Source organism: Buteo buteo, chromosome 17 (genome assembly GCF_964188355.1).
Source record: "Buteo buteo chromosome 17, bButBut1.hap1.1, whole genome shotgun sequence".
NCBI lineage: Eukaryota > Metazoa > Chordata > Aves > Accipitriformes > Accipitridae > Buteo > Buteo buteo.
In genome coordinates this window covers 13,934,037-13,955,548 of record NC_134187.1, presented here as the reverse complement: position 1 = coordinate 13,955,548, position 21,512 = coordinate 13,934,037, and positions in this window count along the sequence as shown.

Here is a 21,512-nt window from a genome sequence, read left to right as displayed (position 1 = left end):
CTGTTTGCAAAGCAAACTGACAAAGTAACAGGGATCATAAGATAACCTCATATTTTGTGTTTGTGTGTGTAATGGAGATGATTGCATGTATACGTTGAGATAGTGACAACAAAAATGCAGGAATCTCAGTCTTTATGATGGTACATAAAACTACCTTTACTAAGTGGACAAAAAGTACAAAATTACCACTAAAAATCTGATGATTACTTTTGTTCTCAGGCACACTGATGCCACTACTCTTCCACGACTATAAACACAGTGAAGACCTTAACAAAAAAATTCTGCTCTTCTTGAGCTGTTAAAACAAACTGGTCATACTGTTGATTGTGCAGCTAGCCACCATTGTTGATTTAAAACTTTGTTTAACATAATGAAGCTAACCACTCTTCATGCAGTTGGATGAAAATCCTTGTTTCCCCCTGAAGTTCATTGTGGACACCAAGCTTTTTTTTATTATTATTTGTAATGTTGTTTCAGTTAAAGAAATGTCTTGGGGGTATGTGATGTCATGCATACATCTACCTGATTTGCTTAGTGTTTGATACCAATATTAAATGCTTCTGTAAAACTGTGGGGAAAAGGCTGTTCAACTTATGCGTATGTGTGTGTGCGCGCGTGCACATGCTTACTTCTCTGTCTTGCTATCTGCCTATTATGTCTTTTAAAATATTGGCTCAATTTAAGTTCCTTGATAATAACCTATACTTGAAATGACTGAAAATAGAGCTTGACATTGGAGCAACTCTATTAAGCATTTTAATTCTGACTGTGAAGTCACATTATTTGTGATACAGTAGTACAGTAGTTTTACCCATTTGGTATTCTGCAATTATTATAATTGTATTTAAAGACATTAATCATATAGAAGACTTCTTTACCATGTAGTGGAGTCTTATATTTTCAGTCTTATGAAAATAAAGGAAAGTTATGTCTCATGATGTCAAAAATGGGAAAGTATACTTTTTCTGTAATAAATTTCCTCGGGAGAAATCTTGTAAGATACTCATCTTAATTACACTAGTATTTTAGTAATGCTGTAAGGGTAAGATAATGATGAGGGTATGAGTCATGCTGAAAAGACCTACAGCCTAAATTAAAGATTATTAGTTTTAACTTACTTAAAGCATATTTCCCAAACTTTAATATACAAAGGGCATCTGCGTACATAATATTCTGCCTAAGGCTGAGTGAATTTGCCAGAAAGTATTTTAACATAGAAAATAAGTTTTCTGGGATGTACAACCAACACAGATTCATCCAAATTGTAACCATATTTCTTCAGTTGTTTCAATAAATGAAATGCAGTTTGGAAACACCACTTGTGAATTTGGACATGAAAAATTTAACTGTCACGCTAAAGAAGGTACTGACCTCATGTCATTCACATCTGCAGTGAGTACCCTTATCAAAAAAGCAGACAGAAAAGCAACCCCAGAACACAAAGGACTGGGTATGAAGGGTAACATTCTATTTGGTAGTTACTTAAATGCAAGAAGGGTAACATTCAATTTGATAGTTACTTAAATGCAAGTGTCCATACTTAGATGTTTAAAGTTTTGCTAGGTTAGTCCAAAGAAATGTAGTCAGTTCAGTTAGCAGAGTTTAAAGAGATATTTAGTTTACCAGCTGTTAGCACCTGGTGTCATCTCAGATATCATAAGATATGAAAGATCTGTGCATGCAACTCTCAGATAAGACATAAAACCTACAGGAAAGGGATGCCCTTCTGAAGTGCCAGATGCCCCCCAGAGTACTTCATATGGGGCAAGATGCCTACATATGGACAAGTGAGTCAAGCCTATAGTGGCTATTCCTGTGCTTTAGCCCCAGTTTTGGTAACGTAATCAATGTACATTAAAAATGTTATGATATCATGAAGAAACTCAGTACCTATGTAATGTTTTCAGAGATGCTTTCTTAGAAATCATTAGTAAAGGATACATATTACATTATATTCCATGCTAATCTCAACTGTGTTTGAAATGGTGGTGGTTTAACCTTGGCAAACAGCCAAAGCCCACCCAGCTGCTCGCTCACTCCTTCTCCTGGAAGGGGCAGGGGAAGAAAATAGGATGAGAAAGCTCATGGGGCAAGATAAAGACAGGGAGATTGATTACCAGTTACTGTCACAAGGCAAAACAGACTCAGCTTGGAGAAAATTAATGTATAGTCAATTCAAAAAGATTTGGATTGTGAGAAACAAATCAAAACATTAAACCAGCACCTTTCCTTTCCCCTTTGCCAGGCTCAACTTCACTCCTTCACTCCTGACTCTACCCGCTGCCCCAGGCAGTGCAGGGGGGAAGTGGGATGGGGGATTAAGGTCAGTACATAATGGTTCTTCTCTGCCACTGGTTTTACACTTTCTTCTGCTCCAGCACTGGCTTTCCCATGTGCTGCAGTCCTGTTCAGAAAAACTTCTGCTTCAGTATGAGTTCTCCAATAGCTACTGTTCCTTCAGGAAATACTCATCTGCTCTGGTGTGGCTCCTCCATAGGCTGCAGTGGATATCTGTTCCATGGAGCACTGTTAAGCACCTTCTCCTCTGACCTTGGTGTTCCCTCTGCTCTTTCCCATTATTTTTGTTTCCCTCTTCTTCTGCCTGTCAATCATTTTTTTTGTCCCCTTAAATACATTTTCACAGAGGTGCCACCAGCTTTGCTGATGGGCTCAGCTGTGTCCTGTGGTGGGTCCATTGCAGAGTCAGCTGGAAGCACATGGAAACAGATGTGTCCAGCATGGGGTAGCCCCGACCTCTTCCCACAGAGGCCACCCCTGCAGCCCCCCACTGCCAACATCTTGGCACCTATATGCAATACAGAAGCCAAACAAAACAGGGGAAAAAAAAATCCAACACACAAACCTATCATTTGCATCCAAATAGTCCTTCTATAATTTGAATTCAGCAGTGAATCTGTCCAAAAGACATAATGAGAACAGAATTTAATCAGCTAGGCAGTCATTCCCATGCTGCTCAGAAGTCTTCCTTTCATGTTCTCATAAATGATGATGAGAGAAGCTCAGATCTTCCTTGGATGATAACATAGGAGATCTTTGTAAGTAACACTGTATAAGGTGATCCTATTGTAAAAAAGTCAGAAATGAATTCTTACTTTTGTACATGTCCAGGTCTAGTTTTCCCATCATCTCCCGCATGTCACAGCTTATCTCCTTTACTTATATATTAGAATGAAAGGAGAATCATTACAAAGAATCTTTCATTTCTTACCAGCAAAATTATTAAAACACATACTTGTTTTCAATGTAGTAGTGAGGTTCAAATATATGGGCAGATGCTTGATCTTATCTACTTGTAGATCTGTTCTGAAGTCACCCATCAGGTAGTAATGGTAAGACCATGCCAGGTTCCCTTTACAATGGAAATAATTAACAGTTTCAAGAGGCTGATTTATCCCATCCTCAAACAAGAATCTAAAATACATTGTATGAACTGCATTCTGGAAGTGACCAAGCTAGATTCAGCTGCCTAAAAAAGGCATTTAGTGCTGTTTGAAATACCCCAGTGTATCCCATCTGGCCTCTAGCTGCTGTTCCAGAAAGGCATGAATATCCCATGGGCTCCTTTCATATTTGCCATACCTGTGTGGATGTCTTATATACACTATGATGACTCCAAAAATGCACTGACTGCCCCCAGTCTGTGGTCAAAGACTACAAATCACTCTTCACCAAAAGATGAATAAGCTCCAATAACTCTATCAACTTGATTTTTCCTGTCCATAATTGGAGTGTAGACAACCAGCATTCATTTGGATGTTTATATGCCAACACCTTAATCTAGGCTTTCTAATCTACAACTGAATCTCACTCCTAAAACTGGTGAGGGGAATTCCCTTCAAAGGTTGCATGTGCACTAAAAAATTAATCAATGCACAGATGTATTTGCGGTAACAGGAATATAATTACCCGCAGTGTTAGTTTTTCAGAATTGCAGGCAAAGCCAACTCTCCCAAACTATTTCTGGCCATGATTTAATAGTTGGCACAGGACAGATACCACTCCCAGTAAGCAGCTTGGATGTGAGCACCCTGCCCTGATTTCTAAAATATTTTATTAGTATGGATGTAGCCAGACTGTGCTAGCTGGCATAAGAGGCAGAGAACAGACTCTGGCACCATTTTTACTTTGAAAGATGTAGCCAGAAGATGCCGCAATTAGTCAGCTACAGATCTCCCTAGTGAAGAAGGAATTTACAGCTATCTAGTTAAATGCAAGAAAACATGAAATCCTGTCTTTCTGTGTTATCCACACACTCCTATAACCACCCAGAGGACAGCACTGGTAGCATCCACCCACAAATATATGGAAGTCATGCTTAGGTTGACCATAATGCACATGTGCACCCTTCCCTATGTGCTATCTATAAAATAAACCTGTCACAGTAGCATCAGTGGACCACAGTTCCTCTTACTCTACCCATCATCTTCTCAGCTTCACGTCACATTGAGGCATCCACTTACTATAGCTTTCCTACAGGAAAAATAACCAAGGCAGTTCAGTCAGGCTCCTTGGGGTGAGTAGGTGTGTTGGCACTGTCTCCTGACTTCTGCGGGCAGCAAAGTTCTAGCACCATGTTGATATCATGTAGTCCACTGAGTCATCCAGGGACTATTTTTTTTTCATGTTTCTTTTCTGCATCTCTGTGCAAAAGAAAAAAATAGAAAAAGTAGCCACTATTTTTGAGCGCTGAGGGTGTAATAAATTATTAAAACATAAACCTATTCAGCAGAATATATATGCTATGCTTTCTCTTAATAAAAATTGGCAAATGCTCACTTTTTAATGCCCTTTACATGCAACATTTTTCTGTCTTAAAATGCCTCATATTTTGCAAATGGTGCTTTAGAAGCCTCTAGAGACATGATGATGAAATATTGATTGTCCTCTTCTTGACTTTTCCCACTCCCCAAACCCTCTTCACCACCTGCAGTATTTCTGATTTATATTTTTTTATTATTTTGACAAATTAAAAACACTTCATACTGTGAAATAACTAGTAACAAGGGAGAATGTCATACACACATACATAACAAAGAAAAACAAACAAGCGTGAAGCACATATATTTCTATTACGGCTAGATGAGCTAACTTTTCAGCCTCTGGACTCTAGCCTTGCCTTTGAATTTATGGGCTGAATTCAGAACACTTAGTCCTTGATTCTGCAGACACTTGAGGGAATGCCCAACTTCAACCTTATGAGCAATTATATGGAAGTCATGTTAATAATTCAATATAGGATTAAGAGTTTATAGGATCTTTGACTGTTAAACTGACCTAAAAGCAATATTCTTGTAATTTATTTCAGTCATCCTAAGTTTGATTTTGGAGTGCCTGTTTTTCAGCTTACTCCATGCCTTTTCTAACCTAGTCAAAGTTATGAGCCATAAATTTAACTAGAAGTGATGTATTCTGGATTACTGAAATCCATGGAAGATTACATCTCAGGTTAAAGCTGTGAACCTTTCGCTATGGATGAGACCTAACAGATAAATGTGTAAGAGCAGGCAGACTTTCAAAAACCTAAAGGACAAGAAAATGTACCCACATGTACTCTAAGTTGTGTCTGCAAAACTGCAACTGCAAAATTATGAGTGCATGGCTCGTGAAGGTTAGAAACAAAATTTGGTCTAATAAGTCTGCATCCAAAATTTTGTCTTGCTGATTGGGAAACTGAAACAGACTGCTGGTACCCTGGTTTAACTTCAGCCTTTAACTTAAGGTGTCCTAACAGAGACTGTGTGTATCGATTCCGTGTGGAATCTTTCCTAGTAATGCCCTTCATTGTAAAGTGGTTCACTCACACATGCCAAAAGGGTAAATCTTATCCAAAATCTACAGAACATGAAAAAGCATGTCAAATGCTGGGAGAAAAGTTCTTTATTCATATAAGAAATCATTTTAATATTCTATTATGATTAGCAAATAGAAAAATGCAATAACTTAAGTTAAAAATATAATAACTTGAAGTATTTTTAAAAGCAACAAATTCTCAAAAATGAAGTAAAAAGTCAATATCTAACAATATCTAACAAGAATACCTGCCTTTTTGATGTCATGGACAGTGAGAATCTATGAATATTTCACAATCTATTTTTCTACTTTAAGTTTAAAAAAATATAGGTCCGTTAGGAGGATATAGACATTTTTCAATGTTCCACTTCAACACAAAGGATTTTCCCATTTTAAGATTGACTGTTAAATTTGCATTGCAAATTCCACTGTGTTGCAGTAAGATACAAACTAGCAGGTTGGCGAATCTTAACATTTTCATTCAGTAAGTGAAGTTTAAAAAAAAAATGCAGCGTACCTTAAAATGCTCTTTTAAATTATAACAGCAACACAGTCATATGTATCACTGCTAATGCAGAATAAGGGAAACTTGTGAAGCTGAGTGCTAATCCTTAATACATACTGTAAATTCAGTTCCCTTTTCGTATCTACCCACGAAGACACTTCTGCAGTACAGCAGAAATAACTCAGAAAATACACGATAGGACTAGCAATTACATCAGACTAACCAGTAGCATTAGAAACAAGGTCACTTATGATACAGCAGTTATCACACACTGTTAATTCTTGACAATATACCACTGGAGATTAATTAATGCATCATTGTCTTACATGTTGGTGTATGTTGCCAGGGTCAGCATATAAAAGATTTGCCATTTCTTGCTAAGAGGTACTTTGAAACTTTTCTTTATAATTTAAACTAAAGATTTTTAGTGAGCTGACCCCTATCTCACTGCTGTCACTAGCTCAACCAATTGCTTTCAGTGGTCCTGATTCTTGCTCATGGGAGGTCAGAGCCATCCAATCTCTTCCAGCTCTGCAACCGCTCTTTGAACTGAATTAAACATGTAGCCTGGCTAACTACTGGAGACACATTTTATTTTTAGAATTGACCTAAAGTCTTGTGAGCATTATGGAAATTATAGCTATGGAGATAAAAAGCATGCCTTTTTGGATTTTTGCCCTACAGGTGATGCTACTAAATAGCTTTAACATTCAGTAAAGATTTGCAGATACTTGCTTATCTTGTGCTACTTTATGTCATTGTTCTTATTATAGATATCTTCTTTTCTAGTGTTTTACTCATCTAATTTTAAATGTCACAACAGCTGAATGGGGAACTGATGTTGCTCATTTGCGTAGGCTAAGAAACAGACCTGTTAACTGTTTCACTCCCTGTTCACTATCCATTTACAGCTACACCCAACGAGTCAATATCTAGGTTTCTTTTGAGAGGCACCATTTCCCTCCAAAAAGAAACCTTAAGAGCAGCTGATGAAGTAGATTGCTTTAGAAGCTAATGTCTACAGATAGTGTAGAGAGAGTAATATTAAATTGGTTTTCTTTTAACCAGCACTGTCCTTTAACTGGTCTATCAGACTTTACCTGCGTACCTGACACCCATGCCTCCGTGGCATGCTCTGTAGAACACATCATGCATCCCTGTTGTGATGATGTAATACACTTTTGTGGCAGACTATAGAGCAGGCCTCTCATTTTTCTTTGAAATTAAAAAAATATATTTAAAAATTTCTTGGAACCAGAGAGATGGTTTCTGTGAAGCTCACAAAAATGGATGAATGAATAAATGAATAAACAAACAAATGAATAAATCAGATCTCTGACTTGCCTCAAATGTGCACATGGGAATCTGCATTCAGTAGTAGTACTATGTTCCCAGTAAGGTGGCACTTTCTTTTGAGACTGTGGTCTATGGCCACAGAGGTAAGTATTGAAGTTTTTAACTTAAAATTTCACAAGCAATCAGGCTGGTTGTGGTATAATGTGTGACAGTCACTCTCAGAGCATGCAGCTTTTTCCTCAGAGATCCTGGTCATTCCCTGGGTGCACACTCCCCAGACATCCTGCTGTGAATTCTGGGCTTGATTAAAACATGCATGTCATCCTTCACTGTCTGTATACGTCCATGTGACACAGCCCGGGAACTGTAAAATAGTAACTCCTGAAACAATATAGATGGGCACTCTGAACCACAGAGGCTGATTTCCACTGATCTAAGAAAAAAAATTCTATCATTTATTCTAATGATAAATAATTTGAATACATTAGAATTAGAGAATTAATATAACAATTCAGTTATCTGCTGCACACTGCTGAAAAATATAATGTTACATTTAAGATACTAGGAATTCAGCTGCCTAGTGCTGTCCAGTTGCCTGAAAGCTGGCTTCTACTACAGTTTCAGATGCCTTAATTTATTTTTGCTGTCCACTCAACGGGTCTTTCTTAGGTCTTTTGCCACTGCTAGTAGACCCACTGGGATGTGTCAGATGCTCTTAAGGGTCCCAGATGACACTACACACCCTTATTTAGGCAAACAAATTGAGCCATAGAAGTCAAGAGGTATATGACTAGAAAAGCCTGCCTCTCCGTCAGTTGCACAATGAAGAGCTATCTATATAGTTTTCACATAGTTTTTCTTTGCACAATAAAAGTACCCAGTAACTAGACTAAAAACACAAGAACAGAAAGGTCGTACTCAAGAAGTTATACTCTAATGAAACACATACTTGCTGGTGAGTGTTAAAGCAACAGCAAGAAGACAAGACTAATCAGGATGAGAGGCAATGATCTTATTGCATTAGGAGCTGCAGAGCTGTGAAGCATTTTTTTAAAAAATTCATGGAAAAGAAAAAGATCAGTTAAGAAGCTTAATGAGTCACTCTAGGAATGAGTCACTCCAGGAACATCAGAAATATTATTGCTATTATTTAAAGCTTATATTATAGTTTTATGAGGTACTGGTGGAAATCCACACGACATCTTAAAGCACCACAAAAGGAGGACTATTTACATTAAAAAATACTAAAAGCCACCTTGACGTCTAGTTCAGCATTCAATCTCAAACTTTTACACGAAACTTTTACTTGGGATCACCATTTTACAGTTTCTTTTTCTTGGTGACAAAATGAGACAACTAGGCACCTTCTTTAGAGCTGCATATCTTAAATAATGTTTAGCAGATATCGATCTCTAATTTGTCCTATAAGATTTCATTTAAGGACTGCTAAATTAAATAAAACCTAATAATCACAACTATGTTTTCAGGGGGTGGGGGGAGATGACACTAACAAAGGTATATTACGCACACAAAAAACCCCAAACACAGAAATTTGAATTAACCTTTAGTAATATTTTCTTCCTAAAACATCGAATGGTACTTATCAAACCAAAATGTAAAGAATCAACACACACTTACAGTGTTGGTTTCATATTACGTGGTTAGGAATTACAGTCTTACATCATGCATAAGTATTTAAAAGATTGTATTCTTTTGCCAAATATTTGTGGGGTTTTTTTAGTAGCTGGCTTATTAAGAGTTATCTCACCTATACCACCCAGAGAAGGTAAAAATGCATTCACTTTGAGTCTGAGCTGGATGGACAGGAGTGAAAATCTTTTAAAAATTGAAAACATTTTAAATTCAACCATATTGTCTTCTGGGATTTTCTTCTTCCATTTTCTCATGATTTTGATACAATTTATTATGACACAAACTCCCTTGTAGATACAGATTTACTGCAGAAATCTGTTTCTTAAATGCTTCAAAAAAAGGCTAAACTCTAAGTTACATTAACTCATTCATCTTTTACATTATAATAGCTTTTTCTCGTGTTCTGGGTTTGTCTATGGCCTGTGCATACAGGCACAGCCCTGGCATCTAAATAGTAGTTTCCTTTGCATTCTGAATCATTTGTTTTCATTACTGTTCTTGTGTGTCTCTAACTCTTTGTTGTTAATGAGATCAAACTGGATTTCTACTGAGACAGTGACAGTAGTGCCATCAGCTTTTAATCTGTCAGGTCCCCATGAAACCTCCTTCAACTGCTTTTGTAACTTAGTAGGTCTTTTGTAGTGTCCCTTTTTATATAAAATGTTTTGATCAAATTCCATCTCATGCTTCATCCATGCATGCAGTCATTTTATAGAAATATGGAGGACCAGATTCCATGCAGCTGACACACACCCTAAGTTTGACCCTTTATCTGACAGCTGAAGAAAATGCCATTCAGAAACTGGGATAGAAATTAGTCTTAGTCAGACAGGAGTGTTGGCACTGCTGTGATTTTTACTCCCTTCTTAGCAAGCTTGAAATGTTGTGACAAATGATAAGCATGTTTAGAATGATTGAAAAAATGTCTCTGCATAAAAATATATTTATTGAAGATGTTTTCTTGACATGACTGTCTTTAACAGTCCCCTTGCCAATGCCCTTCAAGACTTGCCCATCGGTTTGTGTCTGAACTAGGCTACAAACACTCAGGCTACACACACCCCGATATAAAGACAACCTTCTGGAAGCAACGGAAAGAGTCTATAAGGGTTTGCATAGAAACATAAAGTCTTTAAGAAACATAAGGTCAAAAAAGCCCTGAATTGTTTTGAGCATTATTTTGGGCCTGCTTATTAGACACATACCTTAAAAACACTACTTCTGTGTAAATCCAATAAAAAAAGCATTTGACAAATTGACTTGTAATTCACTAGGCTTCTGGGGCATCTTTGATTCCAGTCATACCCTTTCCCTCTTTACTCCCTTGTCAATGAGTGGCACGGAAGTCCAAAACACTGAAGTCCCTTCTAGCTCCTGAGTGGTGAAGAACGTGTGCTGCTGCTTGGATAACTCAATACCTCCTCTAAGGGAGAAGCTATATAGATTAAAACTAACATTAATATTAGTAAAATAGTGTGAATTAGCCAAGGAATCATTGGAAAGTTAAAGTGAGCAAAAAATTTTGAGAAGGATTTAGAGTGTACAGGCCTGGGAGAGCAGGCTTGGTTTGCAGTTTAATACGTATATAGACAGTCCCCAAGGACACAATGGAGAAGGACAAAGAGGATTTAACCCTAGACAGTTGTCCCTTTTCAAATACCAAGTTGTATTATAGACAGACTTGGGCGGAAGGAAAACAGCATTCAAGGAATGTGAACTGAAGAAGGTCCATTTTGTGTGCTCAGAATCTCTTAAGAGATGCTCTTAAGAGTTTGGTTTCCTTCTAGGTAAGGAAGTAAAAGAAAGAAGAAAGAACTCTTCACAGGAGAGAAACAATCTCCCATCCAAGCCAGGCAGAAAAGCATTTTTCAGCAGGTAAGGTTAGATGATATTTACCTATCAAGGCATGAATCTACTGAACTGACAAACAAGACTAACTGTAGTCCAGTGTCATAGCAACAGATGCTGGCTGCACAAGCACTACAAAAGTTGAAACTCTCTGAAGGCATCAGACAAATGAAGGTCCTCCTTGCATATTCAGCTGTTAAAAGCATATGACTGCCGAGGTGAGGCATCTGGGAACCTTGTTACACACAGATCTCTGGGGGCTACAAGGTCAACATGGCTAACAATGACAGAAGTGCCTGTAAGCATAAAGCATGAGATTCCTGGCATCCCTAACCTGCCCCTAACCTCTGTGCATTGTGGACAGAATATGACTTCCCTATAGGCAAATTAAGAGAAAGGCAGCATAAGAATTCACAAGGCAGTCTCATCATGAGTCTTGCTTATGAAGGGCACCTTCCAAGGGTGCCTATATTAGCAATGTGAAGATTGCAAATGCCTTCCTACTCTTCTGTTCTTAAAGCCCTACAGTATTACCAAGTAGTAATGGGAAAAAAAAAATTCTTCATACACTGTAGATCATGAACCTTGACTTATTAATTTGAATTTTTAACACCACATCTCCTAATCTTTCTCGGTTTTACATGCTGTGCAAGTACATCACTGAAAGATAATGATGGAACACGACTCAGGAGTACTGCAGAGCATTAATCACAAGCATTATTTTCTGTGAAAACAGAAGCATATTTAAGTAGCAGGGACAATAAACATGATAGGAAGATATTTATAATGTAATCAAATTTACCACCTTTAAGTACTCTGCCATGAATTCCAGAAGTTATTATGCTCATTAAGAATCAGACCAGGAGAAAGTTTCCTTCTATACAATTTAAATTCAGCCTGAGAATCAAAAATAAAATGTGAATATTGTCCCTATTGTTCCTTATGGGCAGCAAGCTATATCATATAATCACCCCATGTCATTATGTGTGATGAGTGGGCTGTAGAACAGCAAAGCCCTGGCCTAAGCTTACAACAGAATTGGAAGGAATTCATTATTACTTGTTTCAAATCCAAAGAGTAGATGCAGTATGAAATAAATCACCAGCACACACCTGCTTGTGCTTGAACACCTCAGTTTCCTCTCAGAATCAATACAAACACACTTTAGTACAAACAAAAGGGAAAGAATCACTGCCAGCACCATTAAATCATAAATAATTTGATCAAATAAATGTTTTTTTTTACATAAGCCTTATTTTTAACAGGTCTTTTTTATATTTGTTTAGTTTTAGAGTATTGCCACAAAGTGACTCAGTTTTAGGTAATGAAAGGATACTGAATTTTCTTAGACCCCTTGTTTTTCTAAAAGCTCTAGATATTTAGTTTTCAGCAGTTATGCCACCTATTTCTTCTTTATGTGCATGTGTATAACTGTCAAATTCTTAATTTCACTGAACTCCTTAGCTCCCAAAGAGACACACTTTATCAAAACACGCCTTCAGAATACATTTTCATTAAAAAGATAGTTGAAGACCAAACTTTTCCAATTAGGAAAAAAATGAGACAATAATTTTTTATGGCATTGCAAGTCAACAAATTTATTGCAAAGTTAGGAAATTTGCTTTCTAATATCTAATTTACATGATTTGGTATGCTCTAGTTCCAGATCACAGACTAACAAGCTACACAGTATTCTGCGACAAACCTCAAGTTCTCCTTGTGAAGCCGCTTTACCTTCTATAAATGATTGCTAATTTGGGACACATCTTGGATGTCTGCCTAAGGAAAGATGAAGGAAAGCCAGGTTCAAGAGGCTCATTCAGAAGATATTTAATTCCAAACACTTCTGTACAATTAACTGGGTTTGGTTTTGAGAGCTGCCAACAGCTGACCATGAGCCAGCAATGCACCTTGGAAGCAAAGGGAGCCAACAGCATCCTGGGCTGCATGAGGAAACGCATTGCCAACAGGTTGAGGGAGGTGATCCTTCCTCTCTGCTCTGCACTGGTGATGCCACATATGGAGTGTTGGGTCCAGTACAGGAGACATGGAGATACTGGAGAGTCCAATGAAGGGCCACAAAGGTGATTAAGGGACTGGAGCAGCTCTCCTCTGAGAAAAGGCTGAGAGAGCTAGGACTTTTTAGCCTGGAGAACAGAAAGGTCTGGGGGGACCTAATTAATGTATATAAATAACTGAAGGGAGGTCGAAAAGAGGGCAGAGCCAGACTCATCTCAGTTGTGCCCAGAGAAATGACTAAAGGCAATGAGCACAAGCAGAAATATAGGAAATTGCATTTAAATATAAGGAAAAAAATCCAGGGTTTACTGGGAAGATGGTCAAACACTGGAAAAGGTTGGCCAAAGGAGCTGTGGAGCTTTTGTCCTTGGAGATACTAAAAATTTGACTTGACACAGCTGTGAGCAACCTGCTCTGGCTGACCCTGCTTTGAGCAGGGATTTGGAGCCGACAAGTCTCTAAAGGTCCCTGCCAGCCTCAACCATTCTGTGATTCTATGAAATTAAATCTAAATCACAGAAGCCAGCCTCTTAAATAGAAGGGCCCCAGGTTAGGAAACCACTTCGGACAGTATCCATACAACTGTTTTAATGAATTATTTCATTTTATACAGAGATTTGTTACAAATAGAGTTTTTTCCATAGTGTTTAGCAATTACTTCTTTTCCTTGAGTATCCTTCCCATATGATTGCATGTTACTTCTGTCTAGAGCAATACCCTCTTCAACCCTGAAGCTGAACATAGGTATCACAGTAATACTATATGATTGTTTCAAAAGGTTTGATTGTGATCATCTGATACTACATTGAATGGGATCCATAATGAGAAATAAGAAGTTTCACACCTGAAGGTGGAGACAGACAGTAAACAGACTGCCACTAGGAGGGTAATTTACTTTTGGTTCGTTGAAGATTTGTAACTTTTGCCTTACTATGTTTTACACTGAACTTTGCAATACTATTTCAGGTATTGAGGAAAATGGGTATCAAAAGCATGATGTATGATAATTAACATGTCATTAATGTCTTTCAGGTTATACTGAGAAAACTTACAGTATCTGTTTTTTAAAACATCAGTGGAAAGGCTATGGCAAGGAAGCACCACTTTCATTTTGTTCTGAAAATCTGATATTAATAATACATCTGCAGACCTCAACAGTTTTCTAGTCCTGCTGGCCCTCTCTTAAACAAGCACTCAGACACAACAGTGAAGCCAGCAGTCTGATGAGCATTTTCCTTTTTCTGCCAATGGGGGTTACAGTTCTGTTATACTAGGATCACTGGGTATTCACATCTCCTATATGTTAACATCAGGGCAGGTATTTGGCAGTGGAGTGTAAAACCACACAATCTCTTCTGGATTTTTTTAGACACACACATTCAGTGCAGTTGGTAAGAATTGTTTCTTGTAGAATAGCACTAGTGAATGCTCCCTGAAAAGAGAAACTCTTGCCTATCAGAGACATACCTGAGAGGAGCGAGCGAGCTGGGTTAATGCTGTTCCTCCCATACAGCTGAGCCCATTCTGCGAGGCAGCATTCCTGACCAGTTGTGTTGAAAGGTGCATGTTTCTTGTCCAGGGCTAACCTTATGATGTCCACCAGTTGAAGCAGGAAGTGTAAGTGAAGCAACACTCATATAAGAGAAAGAAAAAAAAAATACATTCCTTGAAAGATATTTATAAAACTAGAGAATAAAAAAAAAGCATGTTATTTTATTCATAGCTTATGCTCTCTTTCTTCAACTGAGTAATTGTTGAACTTCAGTGTAGTATTGTCTGTTACTGCCACACGTCTGAGTTCTGTGTCATCACAAACATTGTGTCAGAAGAGCTGATTTACTGCCGGAGTACGTATCTGGTGAATGCCAGGAGATAAGTTTGCATTTACTTACTGTTATGTTAATGTCTCTTCCAAAATACTATTCTACACACGACATTTTATAAGGCAACTATTTACCTAAACTTCCTTTTATGAAGTAGGGAGGACAGAGCTAATGACTGAAGTGATTTACTCAAAAATACATTTTGAGATCTGGTTGGATTTTTTAGAAAACCCTGATTGAAAAAATACTAGTATGATATACCACAATAGCATGTGAGGCAGCTAATTGCACTAGGACCTTATTTCAGCCAAAAAAAATGGTATATCGTATTAACTTATGTTCAAGCCATTTATCTAATAATGTCTTTTAATAGTACATTTTTAAAGAGCATAGAAATTGCAATAGCATCATTACCTCTCATACATCTGTGTACAGAGAAAAACAATGCAGTGCTGAAATGTAGTGCTGGCAAAACTGTCAAGGGGTGACTTTTGGGTCACAAAACCAAATGATTCTAATGCCAGAATAATTTGTGTTTCTCAGACTTTGATATCTATTTAAGAAACAGTAAGCTACAGTAGTTTCCTGTGTCAGTTCATAGGATATAGAGTATATTCAATGTACCAGAGGAAAGTAGTGAACTACATTGACCTTTTCAGTAATCTGTGTCTACATAGCAGAGCCATTTCACACTTTATTTCTAGGAGTTTTTATAATTGTTATGATTATACTGCATTCTTCTATCCTGGCTCTGTAGATGAGTTGACACACAGCAGAGAGCTTTGTGAGGCTGTGACACAAGCTTTTACAACAAATCGCCATTTCCTCAAAAGGGCTGAATGGATAGAGTTGTGTAAATAAGAATTTCCAGGCCCCTGCTGTTCACACCAGGTTGTGCTGATGTCTTTCTAGAAGCAAGCTGATCCTCTCCTGCTGCTCATAAAAATTTCTTGCCCAGCACAGTTTAGAGAATTTCCTTGTATAGAACAAAGTGCTACAGACAGTGTGTTTAGGAAGTGTTAAAAGATAGTACAGCATGGGGTTTGGTTGGTTGTCCCTCACCTGAAAACAACATTAATATGGTGGCTGTTTAATATATCATTTGTTAGCTACCTTTGGGGACTAGAAGAGTAATACTTGACTTCAGTATTTATGATTGCCACTTTCCTGTTCTGTTAGTTTGTGATAAGACCTGAGCCCATGTTCTTTCTCTATAATATATTTGAGGCAATTTGCACATGAAAGAGCTGTAAACTGTCCCATATTTGTTATGCAGTAAGAGTGTGCAAGCAAATGTATCATATATTGAATTATTTTTCAAAGATGCAAAACTTTCAAAATACCTGGAAGTGCCCCATCTATATGTTTGGACTTCTTGAATTCCATGTCAGTTTAGCCTAACTTTAAAGGGAGAAGAAAATAGACCATAATCATGGAAATAATATCCATCTATTAATTACAAAATTGAATCTCTGCTGATCTTCAGGTGTTTTTATCTTTGATTTAATGTCTTAATTTAATTCACCATTTCTTTAGAAAAAAAGAACATTCACATCATTGTCTTTATCGATAACACCTATTAGCATTTAATATTCACCATTCAGATACCCAAGGACATCACAAATCATATCTGCCACTGAGATGCAGCCACTCTGCCATGACACTCCTTGGTAACCTACAGTAATGCTGCATTGCGAAGGAATACCTCATTTAACTCAAAACACAGGGAAGTTTAATATAACTGAAAGTCAGTGCTAAGCATTATCTGTCCAACACTGAGTGGCAAAGAAGGAACTCTGTTGAAAATAATTCCCTAGACTAAATCCTCTCACATTTGACCCAGACTGGCTCAATGGAACAGTTTACAACATGAATTCGCAGGCAGCTCTATAGGTACAGTGGAGGGGACACTAAATTGAAGAATAAGGGCAGAATAAGGAAAAGGGGGCAGAAATTTTCTAATTGGCTTTGTCACTGAATATGAAATTTTCTACAATGATGCTGTGCTCATCTTTGTCAGTGGTTTATAAGTCTAGCTGTTCTTAATGTCCCACCCTAGCCTCAGCCTTGAGAGCTTGGCACACACACCAGGCATGTGTATTCTCAGACTGTAGGAAGATATAAACTTATGCCACATTCAAATCTTATTAAAAAATTAAATATTTCCAAACTTTCTCTGATTAACACATTGTGTAAGTGTGGTATAAGACTACGTCTATACTAGAAAATAATATTGTCTGGGGAACACTTTCTAGTCCTTCGGCAAGATAACACAGTGCATCTTGCATCTACAGAGCTAAACTCTCTTGGTCACTGAAACATGGTGGTTACATCCCTATTGCACACAGGGAAGTTCTGTGGCCAATGGTAATTCCCCATGCCTGGGAATTGCCCAGGGAGTGATTGCTAACTCAGGCAAAACCCATACTACGGAATGGGCTAACAATTTTTCAGCTACAACTATTACAAAACAATGTTTGAGCCTATGCTCTGACTGTTTATTTTAAATGTGTAGATGTAGCTATCTGGTTTGATCTCCCCCTGTCTCAGGGTGACGTTCTCCTACTGTCAATGAACTGCACTAAACCCCATTACTGCTCGTTCTCCATTCAGTTCTAGATCAACATAGGTTCATAGGACAGAGACAAAGCTCACCACAAACCTTCATTTCACTGCTCTGCCTTCCTTTTCTGTCCATAACCAGCCGCAGTGAAGCACATTAAAAAAAGGTTTCAAGAACCTAGAGCTGGATTCCTTTTCTGATTTGTGATCAATGGAGGAAAAGGGAGCTCTAGGACTCCTTGCAACGTGGTGGGAGCAAACACAGGAGCCAACTGTAGAAGGTCAATGGTATTCACTGAGCAGGGGTAGCTTCATAGATCTTTTCCCCCAAAAAATAGCTGAAGAGAAGGTACATGATTTTTTACTTTACATTTCTCTGAGAAACTCTGAGTCTCCAAAAAGCAAAATTCCTCTTTCATTGAAGGGAGCAGAGAAAAAGGGGGGGTGGGGGGTGGGGGTGGGGGTGGGTGGTAATTTTTTCTTTAGAAATCTGCTTCTTTATTAGACTTTTAGTCAGTGATCTGGATTTTCAGAAATCATCCTTTTAAACAATCTCTTATGATGTTACGTGATCTAATGCCTGGACCTCTAAAGCAGAGGTTAGCAAAGGCATGGGGTACTTAAGTTAGCTGAATGTTCATCCAGCTCACAGTGCATTGCTCCAACATTTTCTTTACTCTGACTGAGTGGTTCAGTTTAGATGCATTTGAGTTGCAAATTTAGCTACTTTTTTTAAAAAACACATCTTTACTGAGCACAAAAGAAGAAGATATTTCTTACTTTTTCATTAAGTTTTGTAGACTTGATCCCTCTTAGAGGATATTAATAAGAATGATATATCACTTTTTTTTTTCCCACAGAAAAGCAACTCCTATTAAATTTCACTTCTTTCTACAAATGAAGGTGCTAGACATTCTTTAAAAATGTTTGCAATAATTTTTATAATACATGAAAACAATATTCCTTTATGTCCTATTGTTAGGAAATGGAAGAATTGATTTTGTTGAAGCAAGGAAGCAGGAAATCAACCTTATGCAGTCGATTGGCAAGTAAATTTTTAGCCCCTATGGTTATGCTTATGTCAAAATCACAGGCCTTTGAAAACAAGGTGTTATAATAGAAAATGTCAGTCAACGTTAATAATAGATAGACTTAATAACCTGACTATAATGTAGAAGATTGTAAAAACAAAGAAAAGACCAAAAGAAAGAAAAATAAGATTTTAAAAATAATGTCAACTCACAGATCTGAAAAATATTTTGAAATTTACACAGGATCTGTTTAGCCTCTGGGCAAAAACTAATACTAGAAAAAAAAATTACTCTTTCATCTCTGTAACACTATGAACTGAATTTTTAGAAAAGCTTAGGCTAACAGAAATGGATGGCTCTCAAGGGGATGTGAAATGTGCTTTTGAGCCTCTCATTTTTCAGGAAGGGGGTTAAAAAGCACAAAAGATCCACATTTTACCTTGGTAGCTATAACAATATTTAGTGTTTCCCAAACATTTTTCATATTCTACTTGTAACATCATACAAATAATATCCAAGACATATTAACAACACCTGGAGTGTGGTAAGCCATGGAAACTGAAACATATTTCCCTTTTAGAGAGGTAGAGAGACCCTTCAGCTGTGGCAAAAGAATATTAGATAATTTTTGAAATTATGTATTATTACCCTCCAAGCTATCTTTTCAGCTGATTAGTAGCCCTTAGTCTCTGAAATTCTTGATCTGGAATGGTATAACAGTCTTGTGAAAAAATAACTTGCAAATATTTTTGGAGGTTGAACTTTGTCTCTTACTGCTAGCTGAGGAAGTTCTTAGAGAACATCAGCAACCTTGCTTAGGAAACCAAAATTAAGATCAAGGAACTACATATGTATACTTTGGCTAAGAGACTTCCACAATTATAACATGTGTCATGAATGCAGAGGAACTATTTTGTGCAGTCTGGGAAGGTACAATTAACAGTAATCAGAGGTCTGAAGACAGGGAAAAATTAGATAACTTCAGATGATAAGTTAACAGTAATATCCAGTAAGTTGTGGAACAGAAATTGAGGGGAATCATGTTGCTGGTTCCTTTATTCATAAAATGAACAAAATACTGTAAATCTTCCTGCAGATGAAAGTTACACACTGTGATTCTGCCTAGATTTTAGAAGGGCTCAGAACAATGCAAATACCTGTGCATGCTAAATGCACCTAAATATGTAGTTCATTTCATTGATTTCCCCCAAAATGATGAGCTTCACTGCAATAAAAGGGATTTAGATCACCCATTTCAGGGGTAATGATATCTGTGCAAGGAGTAAATTGCCAGTGTAGTAGATAGGACCATCTTCATTAAATAGGTTTAGGGTTTTTTTCTTTTTTTTTCTAAGTAAGTTAGACAAATATCTGCTAGGAAAAGCTTAGCTGTGGTTGATTCTGTCTGGATACAGGGGATATGACATTAATGATTTTTTCGGGAGTAATTAATGATTATGTAACTGTATAATTCACAATAATAGTTGCACTAAGAACATATAGATGTGACAAGTTGCACCTTTTACCTTGGTGTTGTATAAATAATTCTCTAGGACAGCTGAGCAGTGAGAGTGACAGGAGAGGAATAAGGTAAAAGGTGAAAGGCAAGCTGGAATTTCTGTCTGATTGTGCTGGCAAAGTACAGCACTGGGTCATATCATAGAAGAAGAAAAGAAGCAATGATCATATAAACCACTAAAGTGGGAGATATTGAGTCAGTAGGAAGGGAAAGCAGCTACTGAAATAATAGGTATATAAAGATTGCAACAATATCATTAATAAAAATTAGCAAGTGGAAAGAAAATAAATATCTTGATACCAAACAATGTTATATATTTAAAATATCTAGAAAGTAGTGCTAAATTCCTGAAGTATTAGTTTTCTTCTGTAGCTCTGAGTTTGCTGCCTACATAGAATCATAGAATCATAGAATGGTTTGGGTCAGAAGGGACCTTTAAAGGTGATCTAGTTCCAATGCCTCTGCCGTGGGCATGGATATCTTTCATTAGACCAGGTTGCTCAAAGCCCCATCCAACTTGGCCTTGGACACTGCCAGGGATGGGACATCCACAACTTCTCTGGGCAACCTGTTCTAGTGTCTCACCACTCACCATAAAAAATTTCTTCCTTATATTCAATATAAATTTACCCTCTTGTGGTTTAAAACCATTGCCCTTTGTCCTTTCACTACAGGTCCTGGTAAAAAGTCTCACCCCACCTTTCTAATAAGCCTCCTTTGAATACGGAAAGGCCACAATAAGGTCTCCCTGGAGCCTTCTCTTCTCCAAGCTGAACAACATCAACTCCTTCAGCCTTTCCTCAGAAAAGAGGTATTCCATCCCTCTGACCATTTTCATTGCCCTCCTCTGGACCCACTCCAACAGGTCCCTGTCCTTCCTGTGCTGAGGACCCCAGAGCTGAATGCAGGACTGCAGGTGGGGTCTCACCAGAGCGGAGCAGAGGGGCAGAATCCCCTCCCTCAACCTGCTGGCCACGCTGCTTTTGATGCAGCTCAGGATACGGTTGGCTTTCTGGGCTGCGAGTGCACATTGCTGGCTCATGTCCAGCTCTTCATCCACCAGTACCCCCAAGTCCTTCTCCGCAGGGCTGCTCTCAATCCCTTTATCCCCCCCACCTGGCCTTGTTGAACTTCATGAGGCTTTCATAGGCCTCATGAGGTTTGCATGGACCATTGTTTGATGCTTGATAAGTATGGTGCCCTGGGCAGTAAAGAGTCAAATACAAACAACTGGCCTTTTGGGTGAATAACTATTTAAAAGGTGCAACATACAAACTGTAGGGAATCCATTTGAAACTGGACACACAAATTAACTTCAAGGAAGATAAATAGATTAAAACTGTTGAAGTGTTGTTGTGAAAGGATGGATACGAGACAAAACAGGGATATGAAGTTAGTAATGAATACAAGGAGAGGAGATAGTAATGAAAGAGGGGAAAGGAAGA